The following is a 15,530-nucleotide window of genomic DNA, read 5'->3' as shown; positions in this document are numbered from 1 at the left end:
TCCAGGCCGCCATCCGAATAGCCATAACCGACCCGCTGCCATTAATATTAGCGGTTATATTGATTTGGGTAGGGTGTATAAATTCTCTACCCGAACCGCCCGATCATCCGAACAAAGCGCTAGGGCTAGAAATGCTTAGTATAATACGGCGTCGTGTAGATTGGGTATATAATCCACGCTTCTGCCTTAGGGTTTCTCACTTTCTCATTACATTCGAGACTGCGCAATCTTCCTCTTCACTCTTCACTCTCTCACTCTCTAGAGTCTAGGGTTTCTCAGATCTCACTTCTCAGTTATGAGTTCTCCCGTTTTCTCTCAATCTCTGAGACTCCGATAGTCCGATAAATGGTCTGGTGGAACCGTGGAACTATGGAAGCCCTTTATCTGATTCTCTATTGAGTTCTCTCTGGTGGAAGCCCTTTCTCAGTTTCTCTAATTCTCTTCATCTCTTGACTCTTGACTCTTGACTCTTGACTCTTGACTCTTGACTCTTGACTCTTGACTCTTTGTGTGAATATGTGGTGGAAGCCCTTTATCTGAAGCCCTCGTTGAGTTGTTGACTGACTCATTGAGTCATTGGTGGACGCCTGGACGGACTGGAGTCACAGGACGGTGGTATCAAACTGGTGGTGACTTGAAGGCCCTTGTTCTCTAGGGAAATTGTGTGAGAAAAGCAGTAAATCACTAACCTTAGTTATTTTAATTTTTATTTACTCATTATAATGTGAATATGTGATATATTATGAGATTATGATTTCTGAGTCAATGAGTCTCTGAGTTGTGATTTACTGAAAATTGAATTTATTTACTTGTATAGTTGTATTCGTAATACTTGTATACAATGTGACTATGTGAGTATGTTAAATTCTGAAAATTATTTTGGTGGAAGCACTAAATGATGATCTCTGTTGTCTTTCTTGTTTATGGATTGAGGCCCCTTAAATACTTAAAGGTTAAATGTTTTGGTGGAAGCTGAATGCCTGAATACATGCTAATATGCTATGTGTTGTCCATATGATGAGCATTCAGTGATTCAGAGACCTTTGTTGTCCACTTGTCCATACGAATGCATGATGGAATTGTGTTGCACTGCAAATTGCTTAGTGCTACACTGTTAAATACTTAAATGTTAATATGTGAGTTGTGACTTGTGACTGTCTGAGATTCTATAAAATGTTTCCCATCTCTTACTATGTGTACTGATAATGCTCCATTTTTAGATGGATAATATCAGTATGCATAGTTCTCGCTATGAACAACCTACAAATCCTACAGCTCAAGGAGTAGTAGTGGTAGAAGCTCAAACTGTTGACAAAAAAACTCAACAGAATGTTATGCATACTGCTAGTGTTCCTGAGAAGAAAAGGAAACAGGTTGAACTCAGATCACCAGTTTGGGATCATTTTCAACAGATTAAAGATTGTAATGATGTCACTGTACAAGGAAAGTGTATATATTGTGCAAAGGTATATCATTGTGAATCAAAAAAACATGGTACTTCATCCTTAAGGAATCACATGTTTAGCTGTATGAAAAATCCTCACTCTAAAGACACTAGGCAGTCCCTTCTAACATTTCAAGCTGTTGCTAGCACTGATGCATCTGAACCACCTGTGGGAGAGTTAGGGACATGGGTATTTAATCAGGAAATCATTAGGAGAGCCTTGGTAGAAATGATTATAATTGATGAACTTCCCTTTATATTTGTTGAGGGGCAAGGGTTTAAGAGGTTCATTGCAGTGGCTTGTCCTATGTTTAAAATTCCATCTAGGTGGACAATCAGTAGGGACATTCATGTCATATATGAAGAAGAGAAACTTAAGTTAAAGTGCTTGTTTAGGGGACACATTCAAAGAGTCAGTGTTACAACTGACTCTTGGACATCTATACAAAGAATTAACTACATGGTAGTCACTGCACATTATATAGATGAAGAGTGGAAGCTTCACAAGAAAATTATCTCTTTTGTCCCTGTTACTTCACACAAGGGTGAGTACATTGCAAAAGCACTTGAAACTTGTTTGCTAGAGTGGGGGCTTAGGAATGTATTTACTGTGACAGTAGATAATGCTTCATCAAATGATACCGCTATTGGTTTTTTTAAAAGGAAAGTGTTGTCTTGGGGATCATCTAATGTGAAGTGTAAGTATCTTCACATGAGATGCATTGCCCATATTCTGAACTTGGTTGTGCAAGATGGGCTGAAAGAATGTGATAGTGTTGTGAAGAAGGTTAGGGAGGTTGTTAGGTATGTCAGAAATTCACCTGCTAGGTTGAAGAAATTTAGGAATTTGTCAGACTTAATTGGGATTGAGCAAAAATCCTCTTTGTGTCTTGATGTGCCAACAAGGTGGAATTCCACCTATATGATGTTACAGTCTGCTCTATTATACCAGAAAGTGTTTGAGGCTTATGAAGAGAGTGATAATTCTTTTAAATCTGATTTGGGTTCTTCTATTCCTGACTTTCTGGATTGGGAGTCTGTGAAAAGCTTGGTCAAATTGTTGAAATGCTTCTATGAGATGACTATCAGGATTTCAGGCTCTTTATATGTGACATCTAACACCTTTTTTCTCTGAAATATCTGATCGGTATTGTATCTTGAATGGAATGGTGGAAGCTGATGGTGCTGTCAAACGAATGGGGACTAACATGAAAGCAAAATTTGAAAAATATTGGGGTGATATAGACAAAATGAATTGTATGATTTTCTTTGCAAACATTTTAGACCCCAGGGACAAGTTAGAATATATGCCAACTCAATTAAATCACATGTATTATGTCATAAAAGGAAAGGATTTCCTTGAGAAATTGTTGGCTGCTTTGAATGAATTGTTTGATGATTATGCTGTTAGTTATAGTCCTGTTGTTGTCCCAACTTCTGTTTCTGGTTCTGTAACTTCTGTTAGTCCTTCTGTTGAGGTTGTTCAGTCTGCATCTGTCCTAGTTGGGAGGCCACAGCATCTGTTGAAGTCTCAAATTAAAAAACAAAGAATGGAAAGTGGTGGGAGGAAAAAAACTGAGTTGGAATATTATTTGAGTGAGGCAGTAGTTGAAGAGGAAAATTCATTTGATATACTGAGGTGGTGGAAGGTTAACTCTGGTAGATTTCCTATCCTTTCTAAGCTTGCTAGGGATGTCTTAGCTATACCAATCTCAACTGTTGCCTCAGAGTCTGCCTTCAGTACATCTGGGAGGGTTTTAGATCCTTTTAGGAGTTCTTTAACTCCTAAAATTGTGGAAGCCTTGGTTTGTACCCAAGATTGGCTTAGGCTGCCAAATACCCCTATATCAGTTGAGGAAAATCTAGAAGAATTAGAAAGATTTGAGAAAGGTAAATGATTCTCTATATTCTATACTTTATTAATTCATTGTTTCAATATAAGTTTTTTCAATTAACTGAATTCTCAGATTCTTCTAATTATTTAATTTATTGCAGGTTTAACTGTTGATGGTGGAAGTAAATCTGGTGGGAAGACTGTTGGTTCTACACTTCCAACAATTCTTGTAATTGTCTTTTCTACTCTCTATATATTTTATATGATATTAGTTATTCTTAATATCTTATATTAAGTTGAGTAACTGACTGTGATAGTCTGATGTTGAAGCAATGAGGCTTGGTAACTTCAAACTTGTAAGTTGCTGCCCTTGATGAGTTTTTGGCCCCTAACCGCAAGACTGCGCTAAAATCTTGTTAAGTGGTGAACTGGTAACTGTTAATGTTCTGTTTACACTTTAGACTGTAGAGGCTTGGTAGCTTACAACTTACTTGCTTGTAAGTTAGTAAAGTTGCTGCCTTTTGCAGTTTAACCAGTTTTGCATTACTGTTATCTTTGAGTTTTGGTATATTTAATTTCTCTAATTATATTATGGCAATGATGAAGCTTCCACCTATGATCTGAAATAAGGATTAAGTTGGTATGTTGCTCAATGATCATGGTGACATTTGTAGCAATTTGCCCTTAATCTAGACATTGATATGGAAAAAAAAGCTTACTGAGCCAAATTTATAATCTCAATATCTCATTCTCATATTATCATTTCTTATGTAATTATTATTGTTGTTTATTACTTTACTAATTTGCACTAAGTTTAAACAGGAAGAAGATTAGAACTCAGGTTTTAAAGTAGGATCAAGATGGCTTTTTGATGACATTGATCAGGAATTCAGGATGGCTATTTGATGATATTTTGATATCTGATCAGGAATTCAGGATGGCTTTTTGATGAATTGATGTTGATCTGTAATTTTGAAAGCTGTAAAGTGTAAATCATTAAATTTGTTTTGTTGCCTAGCAATGTCGTTTTGGCCTTTTGATTAATTTGCCACTAGTTTTACTGTTTTAGAATTTAGTGCTTTACTAATTACTAGTTCAAGATTTAGTTTTTAATTATGTTTACTTCAAATTTTCATAGTTTTCTGGAACTTATTTTGATGTTGCTAAACCCGATCATAACTCGGTTATCCGATAAAACCGTCCGAAATCGAATTAACAAAAACCGAAAGGATTTTATAATTTTTTTAGCCAAGATCGGTTTTAGTTTCTCCAATCCGAAAACCGTGCGGATTAAGTAATCTCCCATCCGAACCGAACCGATCCGTCCGTTGCACAGTCCTAGTCACAACCCCTCTTTTATATGGCGGGGTATGATGGCAGTGCAGAATGTATTGCGGAATGGCTAACGGTGTAGGGTTGGCAATGGCATTGATACCATTATTGGGGTGGATGCATGGCTGCCTGATGATGATCATCCGTATGTCCAGACTGTGTTGCATGACTCTGATTTTAATGCCCCGGTTGCTTCGCTACTAAACGAACAAGGTACGTATTGGGATATTGATTGTCTTAGAGATATTTTTGTTGATCGTGATGTCAACTTAATCATGAAAATCCCTATCAGCGTACGAAAGCCTGCAAATTCATGGGAGATTATACAGTCAAATCAGGCTATAGGCGTCTTGCATGTCAAGTACATGATGACCGACAGTGGGCAAAGATGTGGAACCTTCGAGTACCCCTTAAGGTTAAATCTTTTTGTTGGCAACTTACTTCCTCGTACTTGCCTACCTGTGATTGTTATAATAATAATATTATTATTATTATTAGTAATTAAACCAAGTCAAAGAATTTAATAAAAACAAACATGGGTGAGTCATGTATGTTAATGTGGAACATGCCTAGATTATAGGAGTAGTACATGGAGCATTAGCTTCCTATTTATTAGCTTTCTCTTAGTATAAATACGTGGTGTATTTTCATTTGTTAAATCATCCCAGTGAATAAACATTATTCATTCTATTCCTCTCGCTCTCTCTCTCTCTCTTTCTCTCAATATATAAATATAATATATAAATATATTATATTTAATATATCATATAGATATATTATATTATATTTCATATATATTATATTAAATATATTATATTTAATATATCTTACATTTGGTATCAGAGCCAATCAACCTTTCAACCCCGAGATATTTTCCGTAGTGAAATATGGCTGTAAATTTCAATATTGTATGGACGGGTCCCAAATTGGACGGGAAACTCGATTACATATTGGCAAATTATGATGTCCACACATTTGCAAGCTCAAAATCTTTGGAGCTTTGTTGATCCCGGTCTACAAGAAGGAGCTGAAGCAGGCGCTATACGGCGAGATAAATTGGCCTTGGGTCAGATTCACCAAGGTGTTCATTATTCCATTTTTGGGCAATTAGCTCATGCTCAATCAGCAAAATAAGCTTGGGACATCTTAAAGGTGTCACACAAAGGAGTTGATCGGGCGCAGAAGTCTAAGTTGCAGTCGTTGAGAAAGGTTGTACGATAATTGTGAGATGACCTCTACAGAAACAGTAGATGCGTATTTCACTTGTCTTATTGATATGGTGAATAAGATGAGGTTATACGGAGATACAATTGAAGATGGTGCAGTGGTTGAGAAAGTTCTTCGAACTATGCCGATGAAGTATGACCATGTGGTGGCTTTGATCACAGAGTCACACAAAACCGAGCTCTTGTCAATTGCAGAGCTGAAAGGTATGGAAGAAAGTCATATTGAAAGAATTGCGTCAAAATTGGAACCACTAGCAGAGTCAACTCACCCTTAATGTGGCTGGCACTAATCAAAGAGGTGGAGGATCTGGTAGAGGTCGTGGAAGATGAAGAGGTGGTTCTAGTGGAAGAGGTCGTGGTAACTTCAACCAAGGAGGAGGACGTGGTAATTCCAACCAAGGAAGAGGTGGAGGTAATACCAAACAAGGTAAATTTCCATTTCATTGCTACAATTGTGGCAAGTATGGGCACAAGATTGCAGATTGTTGGTATAATGAGGACAATCGTGGAAATCAAGCAAACATTGCTGAAAACACTGCTGAAAAGTCTAGTGGGAGTTCTGAAACTTTGCTTTTAGCCAGCGATAATTTTTCTGCAGATAAAAACATATGGTTCTTGGATTACTGGGTGTAGTAACCATATGTGTGGGAAGAAAGAATTGTTTTCTGAACTGGATGAATCAGTCCGGTCTGAAGTGACATTTGGCAATAAGTCAAAGGTGCCAATTTTGGGAAAAAGTAAAATCTCTATTCAGTTGAAGGATGGTACTCACAATTTTATATCCGATGTGTTCTATGTTCCTGAACTACACCAAAATTTGTTGAGTATGGGACAGTTGTCAGAAAAATGATACACTACAAGAAAAATCGCAAATCGCGACGGAAACTATTCCGTCGCAATATAGCTATGGATATTGCGACGGAATAGTTTCCGTTGCAAATTAACGACGGAATTCGCGACGAAAATTAATTCCGTCGCGATTTTTGGCACAAAAAGAAATTAAACCCGCGAAATTTTGGCGGCAAAATATTCACGCCGAATTTGCGACAGATGCAAGTTACATCGTCCATTTAGCGACGGAAAATACGACGGAATTATGTTCCGTCGCAACTTGACGACAGAAATTGCGACCGAATTTTAGCCGTAGCAAAAGAAGAACTTTAAAAAAAAAATAAAAAATATCGCGACGGAATTAACGACGGAATTAATTCCGTTGCAATTGTTTCTCAAAATTTTAATTAAGTTAACATTTTAAATTTTTGACCTAGTGTCCACTGTACGAAATTCGCTCCGAGCCCTACTCCCGCTCTTCTCTGCCTCAAAGCCGCACGCCACAGCTCACTCTTACTCTCTCAGATCTACGCCTCCAGCGCCATAGCCGCCGCCGACGCCACAGCCGCCGACGATGCCACCGCTACAGCTCACTCTCCACCGTTAGACCGTCGTTTCTTCCACCGATGCTGCCGCTACCACCGCCTCCCCTACGAAGACGCTGACGCCTCTACCCAGCCACCGCCGTCCACTGCCGCGAACACGCAGGTTTGTTTGTTTTTTTTTTTTTTTTTTTTTTGGTTAATAATGTATGTGTTTTATTATTATTATAGATCCAGAGCTACCTCTTGCCAATGGTTAATAATTTTGTTTTTTAATTTCCCAATTTCTTAGGGTTTATAGCACTGACAGTGTGCGTTAGTTAATGTTTTTACGATTAATTTCCCAATTTCTTAGGGTTCTTAGGCTGAAAGTATTAAGCCTTACTGTTTTGTAGAAATTAATGGTCTAATTATGACTAGTAACTAGGAACCAATCGGTAGTTATGATCATCAGAATTAGCCTACATTAGGTTTCTGTATGCCTGGGAATTGTATATCCATCATTTTATCTCCTCTATAATTTGGAGGAACAACTTCTTTTGAGATTAACTGCTTGTTCCTTAAATCAACTTCTCCAGTCTGCACCCACAGAAGTCATGTTTTTTATAGATGAACATCATAATATACCAAATCATGGAGAGGTCTTGTTCTATTACCAGATTTATGTATGCTTATATGGAAAATGAGTCTATATTGACAAGAGAATTAGTTAATATCTAGGCCTAAGGTCTGGATGCCCCAGTGACATGGCTTCAAAAAGAAGCGGGATGAGTCTAAATTGTAGGACTGGAAGTACTTGTATATAATCAGAACTGCAGTAACACCTAAAGCTGTATGGTGGAGGGTGTTACTGCCAGAAGAACTGATTCCACAATGGGAAATGAAGTTTTCTGTCTCTGGATTGGAACTGAGTGGGATAAGGAGATGTTTTCTGGTTGGGAAAGGACTATTGGGCTGTCTGGAACTGAGAATGAGTGTACAGAAGCTGTAGTTCTAAGATGGAGGCATTAGGAAGGTTCACCTAAATTGGTGAATCAGGGATGTTGTAATATCTGGGAGGCATAAGGGAGATCCACCTAACTTGGTGGACCTCTGTTGGACTGAGAATAAGAGAAAGGGAGATCTGGAAGCTGAGTCTGAGTATGTTTGCAGTCACATTTCAAAGCTAATGTGGAGGAGTGTGGCTGCCATGAGACTGATCCTTCAATGGGAAATGAGGTCTTATGTGCTGTTTGAGATCAATGAGGCTGAGAATCTGTGTGCTAGGAGTGGAAGATCTGGAAGTTTGTGTTGAGTCTAGGAATGAGAAATGCTATAAATCAAATCATCTGTATTTTCTTTAGCTTTTAATAGTTTTATCTAGAATGACAAATGCTATAATGTATATCATTTAATTCAGTGGATGGTGAGACGATGGACAAAATATTTTGGACTTGAAGAAGCTATTAAGCTGATGGTATGGAATAACAATGATCAAAGTTTCAGCCTCAGGTTTATAGTTTTTAGTCTCCTTTTCTGGTAATTTTCATTCTTTCCTTTCCTTAAATTGGTGTTTAATGCATTAATGCTATCAATATCAGGGCAAATACTGGAAAAGGTTTAACAAGGGATGACCTTGTGACACGCCTTACAACCTCGAGCTTTAGTTTTTACTCATGACACTATCACCTGTACCTTTTCTTTTCTATTTCTGTTTTCATGCTTTCTTACTTTGGTTCAAAAGGCATAAGGCTTCATGTATTTGTTCTGACACTCCGTGCCATATTATCTGGTATAAAGAATAACTGATGTTTTCTGTTCCTAACTTCAGGTTCAACATAGAGCCTTTAAAAAGGACCATCTGAATCACAATTTATTCACTTCATGGCAGTTTTTCTTTATGTAAGCATGACATGATCTATGTTGTATGACTTGTATCTGCATTAGGAGTTAGGACCACTTGAATCTTTTATTTTTCAATTCTTAAGCTCTTTTAGTGTTGATGTCATATCTGCTACCAATTATGGAGTCACCTTAAATGGTTGCTTTTTCTTGCAGACTTGAAAACACATTGAATTATGGTCTTGAAAGGGTCTGGGCTATTGGTTATACCAAAGGTTCAAGAAGGTCAGTTGTTCTCTCATATTGCACCTATGTCACTGCTTATATGCATTTATTTTAGTGTGAAGTTCCTTTACATTTTCATTTAGATGGAAGAAATTCCCTGTTCTAAATTTCAGGATGTTAGTGTCGAATGTCACTCTTTTGGATAGGAAAGTTGGAAATATTTGCCTTAATGTTGGTACTAATTTTTTAAATGTGTTGAGCTTGAGAGAACAGTGAAGAGAATCAAGTAGTCTTTCCTTTCATGTTCTACATTTTTTCTGACTAAACTACATTTTCAACTTTTGTGCTAAATGGACAGGGTTGTGATTGGTTATGAGGAGGGAACTATTATGGTTAAAAAGATCAGATTACGAGGTATTGCTTGATTTATGTCCTACTTTAGTGACAGCACTTATACAGTTAAAATCTTTGTGTTTACTGTGCATTGTGTCTATGACTTTGAATTCAAGAGGAGATTATTAACTTAAGCTGGCATTATGTTACCTTCCCCTCTTCCCCTCTTTAGTTCCTCTGAGACATCAACTTCATTTACTTTGTTTTATTACTCTTATAATCTCTCTTTTGTTGTAAATTAGCAAAAAGAGTAGCGGGAATGGCTTATTGTGTTGATTGATAGTTATAAGTATATTTTGTTGATAGTTATAAGTATATTTTGTTGATTGATAATTGTTGTATTAGTTTGTAAATTGTTGTGTTGGTTTGTTGCTCAAATTATTTATTCTGTCTATGCAGACTGCAAGTACTAATTATGAAACTCATCAAACACAATCTATTTACAAGATCGAGTTTGCTGTTATTGGAGATTGATGGGTGTTGAAGAGAAACAAATGTGGATTGATGGCGGGAGAGCTGGCATTTCAGCATCACCTCCATCCCAAACCAACTGATTTTAATGTAGATTGTCATTTATGAAGACTATTATATTATTGTTTAGACTTCAATTGATTATATTATTACTTACTGATTGATAATGTATTATTAGTTGAACTTAATTATGTTATTTTTTATAATTAATTGTGTTTTAGCATGTCAGTGTAGATTTATGTTAATATTTTAAAAAGTTCATATTACCATTAAAAATAATAATTATAAATAATTTTTTTTTACTTTTATATTAATATTTTAAAAGTTCATATTACCATTAAAAAATAATAATTATAAATAAATTTTTTAGAAAATAATTCAAAAAGTGCGATTCCGTCGGAAAATAATTCCATCGTTATTTTTTGCGACGGAAAAGAAAATATCGCGATGGAATATTCGAGTCAGAAATAACGACGGAATTAGCGTTGGAAACATTTTCGTTGCGAAAATTGCGACAGAATAATTCCGTCGCATAATGGCGACGGAACTTTTCCGTCGCCAAATTTGCGACGGAACTATTCCGTCGTCAATCGAAATACGACAAGGCGATAGACGACGGAATAAATTCCGTCGCCATTCTGTCGCTAAACGTGATATAAGATAGATATTGCTCAGGGGTGTTGTACCATTGCAGATGCTAAAGGAGTTTTGATTGCAAAGGTAAATATGTCCCAAAATCGACTATTTTCTTTGAAAATTAAGCATACTCTCCTTGCTTGCTTTAATTCTGAAGTTTGCGATGATAATTGGTTATGGCATATGCGGTTTGGGCATTTTCATTTCTCTAGATTAAACTATCTTGCAAGAAAGGAACTTGTTTCTGATTTACCTGTTGTGAATGTCCCTAATCGTATCTGTGAGATTTGTGTGATTGGGAAGAAGCATAGAGATCCCTTTCCCGTGGGCAAGTCAAGGAGAGCCACAAAACAGTTGGAGATTGTTCACTCAGACCTGTATTCGTTGGAGGTTCCCTCACATGGAGGTTGTAAGTACTTTATTACTTTCATTGATGATTTCAGTAGGAAAACATGGGTTTACTTTCTGAAACAAAAGTTTGAAGCATGTGATGTTTTCAAACAATTTAAGACTTTTGTTGAAAATCAAAGTGGTTATGAGATTAAAATCTTGAGAACTGATAGATGTACAGTATATATTGTTTGTGATAATTTTCTGAAAGAAAAGGGTATTCAGCACCAAATGACAGCTAGATACACTCCACAACAAAACGGAGTGGCTGAGAGGAAGAATAGGTCAATCATGGATATGGTGAGGTGCATGTTGAAATCCAAGAATCTGCCTAAGCCTTTTTGGGCAGAAGCTGTTGCTTGTGCTGTCTATGTGTTGAATAGGTGTCCAACTAAAAGTGTGTGTGATAAGACACCTGAAGAAGCTTGGAGTGGGAGAAAAACCCTCTATCAAATATCTCAAGGTTTTTGGATGTTTGGCATATGCACATGTGCCAGATCCATTGAGAAAGAAGTTGGATGATAAAGGTGAGAAGTGCATATTCATTGGTTATAGTGACGCTTCAAAGGCTTATAAACTATACAATCCTGAAACTAAGAAGGTTGTTATAAGTCGTGATGTCACTTTTGATGAATATGGTGTCTGGGATTGGTTAGCTATAGATGAAAGTTCAGTTGTTATTCCTGTTGTTGAAAATATTGTTGATGAGCAACCGATTCCAGATAATTTCCAGTCTCCTTCACATCCAGAGTCGTCAGTTCGGCGATCTCAGCGCGAGCGCCACTTACCAGCTCGCTTGCAAGATTATGTTTTGGGTCATGCTAATGACCTGTCTGATGAAGAGATTGTTCAATTTGCTCTCTTTGCAAATTGTGATCCTTTAACTTTTGAGGAGGCTGCTACAGAAACTCATTGGCTTAAGGCGACGGATGAGGAGATCCGTGCCATTGAAAAGAATAGTACCTGGGAGTTAACAGATTTACCTCCTGAAAAGAAGCCAATTGGAGTGAAGTGGGTTTACAGAACGAAGTACAAGTCAAATGGAGAAATTGACCGTTTTAAGGCACGGTTAGTAGCAAAGGGTTACAAGCAGAAACCATGTATTGATTATTTTGAGGTTTTTGCTCCAGTAAGTAGACTTGATACAGTTCGAATGGTTATTTCTCTTGCTGCTCAAAATGATTGGAAATTGCATCAAATGGATGTCAAGTCTGCTTTTTTGAATGGTTTTCTTGAAGAAGAAATATATGTTGAGCAACCTGCAGGATTTCTGAAGAAAGGGGAGGAAAATAAAGTGTACAGGTTGAGAAAAGCTTTTTATGGCTTAAAGCAAGCGCCTAGGGCGTGGTATGGTTGCATTGACTCATATTTTGTTGAAAGTGGTTTTATGAGATGTCCTCATGAACACACTTTGTATGTCAAATGCACGGATTCTGGTGATATTGTTTTAATCTGTCTGTATGTTGATGATCTGGTTTTTACTGGAAACAACTTGAAGCTAATCTCAGAATTCAGGGAGGCACTCATTAAGAGGTTTGAAATGAGCGATATGGGCCTTATGTCTTACTTTCTTGGCCTTGAGGTTATTCAGATGGATGGTGGAATCTTTATTTCACAAAAGAAGTATGCTGCTGATATTTTGAAAAAGTTCAAAATGGAAAACTCCAAACCAACTTCAACTCCGGTAGCTGAAAAGTTAAAGGTGTGGTATGGCTAGAGTGTGGTAAGAATGTGAATGTTACAGCTTATAAAAGCTTAATTGGGAGTTTGAGGTATCTGGTGGCAACAAGGCTAGATATTTCTTTTGGAGTTGGTACACTTAGCAGATTCATGGAGGAACCAAAAGAATCAAATTGGGATGCAGCAAAGCGAATTCTGAGATATGTCAAAGGTACAAGTAATGATGGAATTTTTTACTCTACTAATGAAACTGTGGAACTTGTTGGGTACACAGACAGTGATTGGGCTGGAGATGTGGAGACCAGAAAAAGCACATCAGGATATGCCTTCTATTTTGGTTCAGCTATATTTTCTTGGTCTTCAAAGAAGCAGCAGATTGTAGCACTTTCAACCGCAGAAGCAGAATATATTGCAGCAGCAAACTGTGCTACTCAAGCAGTTTGGCTGAGGAGAATTTTGGAGTTCTTACAACACGAGCAGGAAGCACCTACGACTATTTTTTGTGACAACAAGTCAGCAATTTTGTTGTACAAAAATCCAGTCTTTCATGGTCGTAACAAACACATTGATATCAAGTATCACAAAATCAGAGAGTTGGTTGCTGAAAAGCAAATCAACATTGAGTATTGTTCAAGTGAATGTCAAGTTGCTGATATCTTTACGAAGCCGCTGAAGACAGAGACATTTCTCAAATTGAAGAAGGAAATTGGAATGACCAATACATCCAACTTGGTTTAAAGGAGGCAATGTTATAATAATATTATTATTAATATTATTAGTAATTAAACCAAGTCAAAGAATTTAATAAAAACAAACACGGGTGAGTCATGTATGTTAATGTGGAACATGCCTAGATTATAGGAGTAGTACATGGAGCATTAGCTTCCTATTTATTAGCTTTCTCTTAGTATAAATATGTGGTGTATTTTCATTTGTTAAATCATCCGAATAAACATTATTCATTCTATTCCTCTCTCTCTTTCTCTCAATATATAAATATAATATATAAATATATTATATTTAATATATCTTATAGATATATTATATTATATTTAATATATATTATATTAAATATATTATATTTAATATATCTTACGGTGATGCTCTCTTGTGAAAGCATGTACATTCCTCGTTGATTTGTCATATGTGTAGGGAGGAAGACGAGAGTGCAAATCATATTTTTACTGCTTGTCGTGAAGTGAAGAAAGCTTGGCTTAAGTTCGGTTTACCAATTCTTAATGTGGTTGGTAACTCTGTTTCTGACTGGTTTTTTAAATGCCTTAATGCCCTATGTGATGAGAATCTCTCCAGATTTGTAATGTTGTGTTGGGAAATCTGGTCTGACAGGAATGAACGTGTTTGGCATAGCTCTCCGTTTAATCTGCAACTGATGTTGAAGCAAGCTTTTATGTTTCTGGATAATTAGCGTGCCAAATGAAACTTCTAGTACGCTCAAGCCTACTGCTGTTGCTGAACGCTGGAAAAGGCCACATGGAGAGAGGTTCAAATTAAATACAGATGCTGCTATAGATTCTGTTAATACCCTCATGGGTCTTGGTTGGATTCTCCGGGATGACGATGGAAGATTTTTAGGGGCGAAGAATGTTTGCGTTCAAGGGGCTTTCAATGTTCATGAGGTGGAAGCTCTTTGCATGCGTGGAAGATTTTTAGGGGCGAAGAATGTTTGCGTTCAAGGGGCTTTCAATGTTCATGAGGTGGAAGCTCTTTGCATGCGTGAAGCACTTAGTTAGCTAAAGGATACGGGTATGGGCACTATTGACGTGGAAACGGACTCTCAAATTCTCTTTAAAGCTATTTCTAGTTCTTCTTTTCTTTCTGCTTTTGGTTTACTTGTTGATGATATTAAAGGATTTAGCTTCTATGTAAAAGATTTCAATTCTCAATTTTAAGATAAAGTGTGTTAATTTATACACGTAAAAAAATAGGAATGTAGTCAGGTATATCGTGTGCAATAGTAATAATCTAAATATAAAGTAAAACTAAGGCAGTAAATAAACTTGAAACCAGAGATTGTTAACGTTTGTACTTTGTACCATGAAAAGGTAAACAATCAGCTCTCTTTTACTTGTCGATATCAATATGAACAAATCTATAAAAAAATAAAAGAGCATACACAAAACATATTTGGGCATTTGGTCTAGTGGTATGATTCTTGCTTTGGGTGCAAGAGGTCCCGAGTTCGATTCTCGGAACGCCCCTTTAGCCCCCTCGGTTTAATCTTCTGATAGTTTGAACGTGAAACTTGTATTGGGCGGGCTATACACCTAGAACTTGAAATTAATCCCATCCTTATTTCTATATAATTTATCCCTTTTTCTATATAATTTTTTGGAATAAGGGTCAAATAGACCTTCTAACTATAAACCAAAGTGCAATTAGACCCTCGAACGCCCCTTTAGCCCCCTCGGTTTAATCTTCTGATAGTTTGAACGTGAAACTTGTATTGGGCGGGCTCCATATATATACACCTAGAACCTGAAATTAATCCCATCCTTATTTCTATATAATTTATCCTTTTTTTCTATATAATTTTTTGGAATAAGGGTCAAATAGACCTTCTAACTATAAACCAAAGTGCAATTAGACCCTCGAACTAAAACAACCTCTAATTAAACCCTTAAACTTGTTAAATTTTTACAATTAACCTATTTGACCTATAATAGTATGTTACTTCTAGGTCACAT

The 15,530-nt window shown here is 36.8% G+C and overlaps 1 non-coding gene across 1 annotated transcript; it reads left to right on the top strand.

Annotated features, from left to right (window-relative positions):
- The first annotated feature begins 14,972 nt into the window (after positions 1-14,972).
- On the top strand, positions 14,973-15,044 carry TRNAP-UGG. The gene has a single exon. It is a non-coding gene; the product is annotated as a tRNA-Pro (tRNA).
- The last annotated feature ends 486 nt before the right edge of the window (positions 15,045-15,530 follow it).

Source organism: Ipomoea nil, unplaced genomic scaffold (assembly GCF_001879475.1).
Source record: "Ipomoea nil cultivar Tokyo-kokei standard unplaced genomic scaffold, Asagao_1.1 scaffold2833, whole genome shotgun sequence".
NCBI lineage: Eukaryota > Viridiplantae > Streptophyta > Magnoliopsida > Solanales > Convolvulaceae > Ipomoea > Ipomoea nil.
Note: the sequence above shows the minus strand (reverse complement) of the source record. Positions and strands in the feature narration are given on the sequence as shown.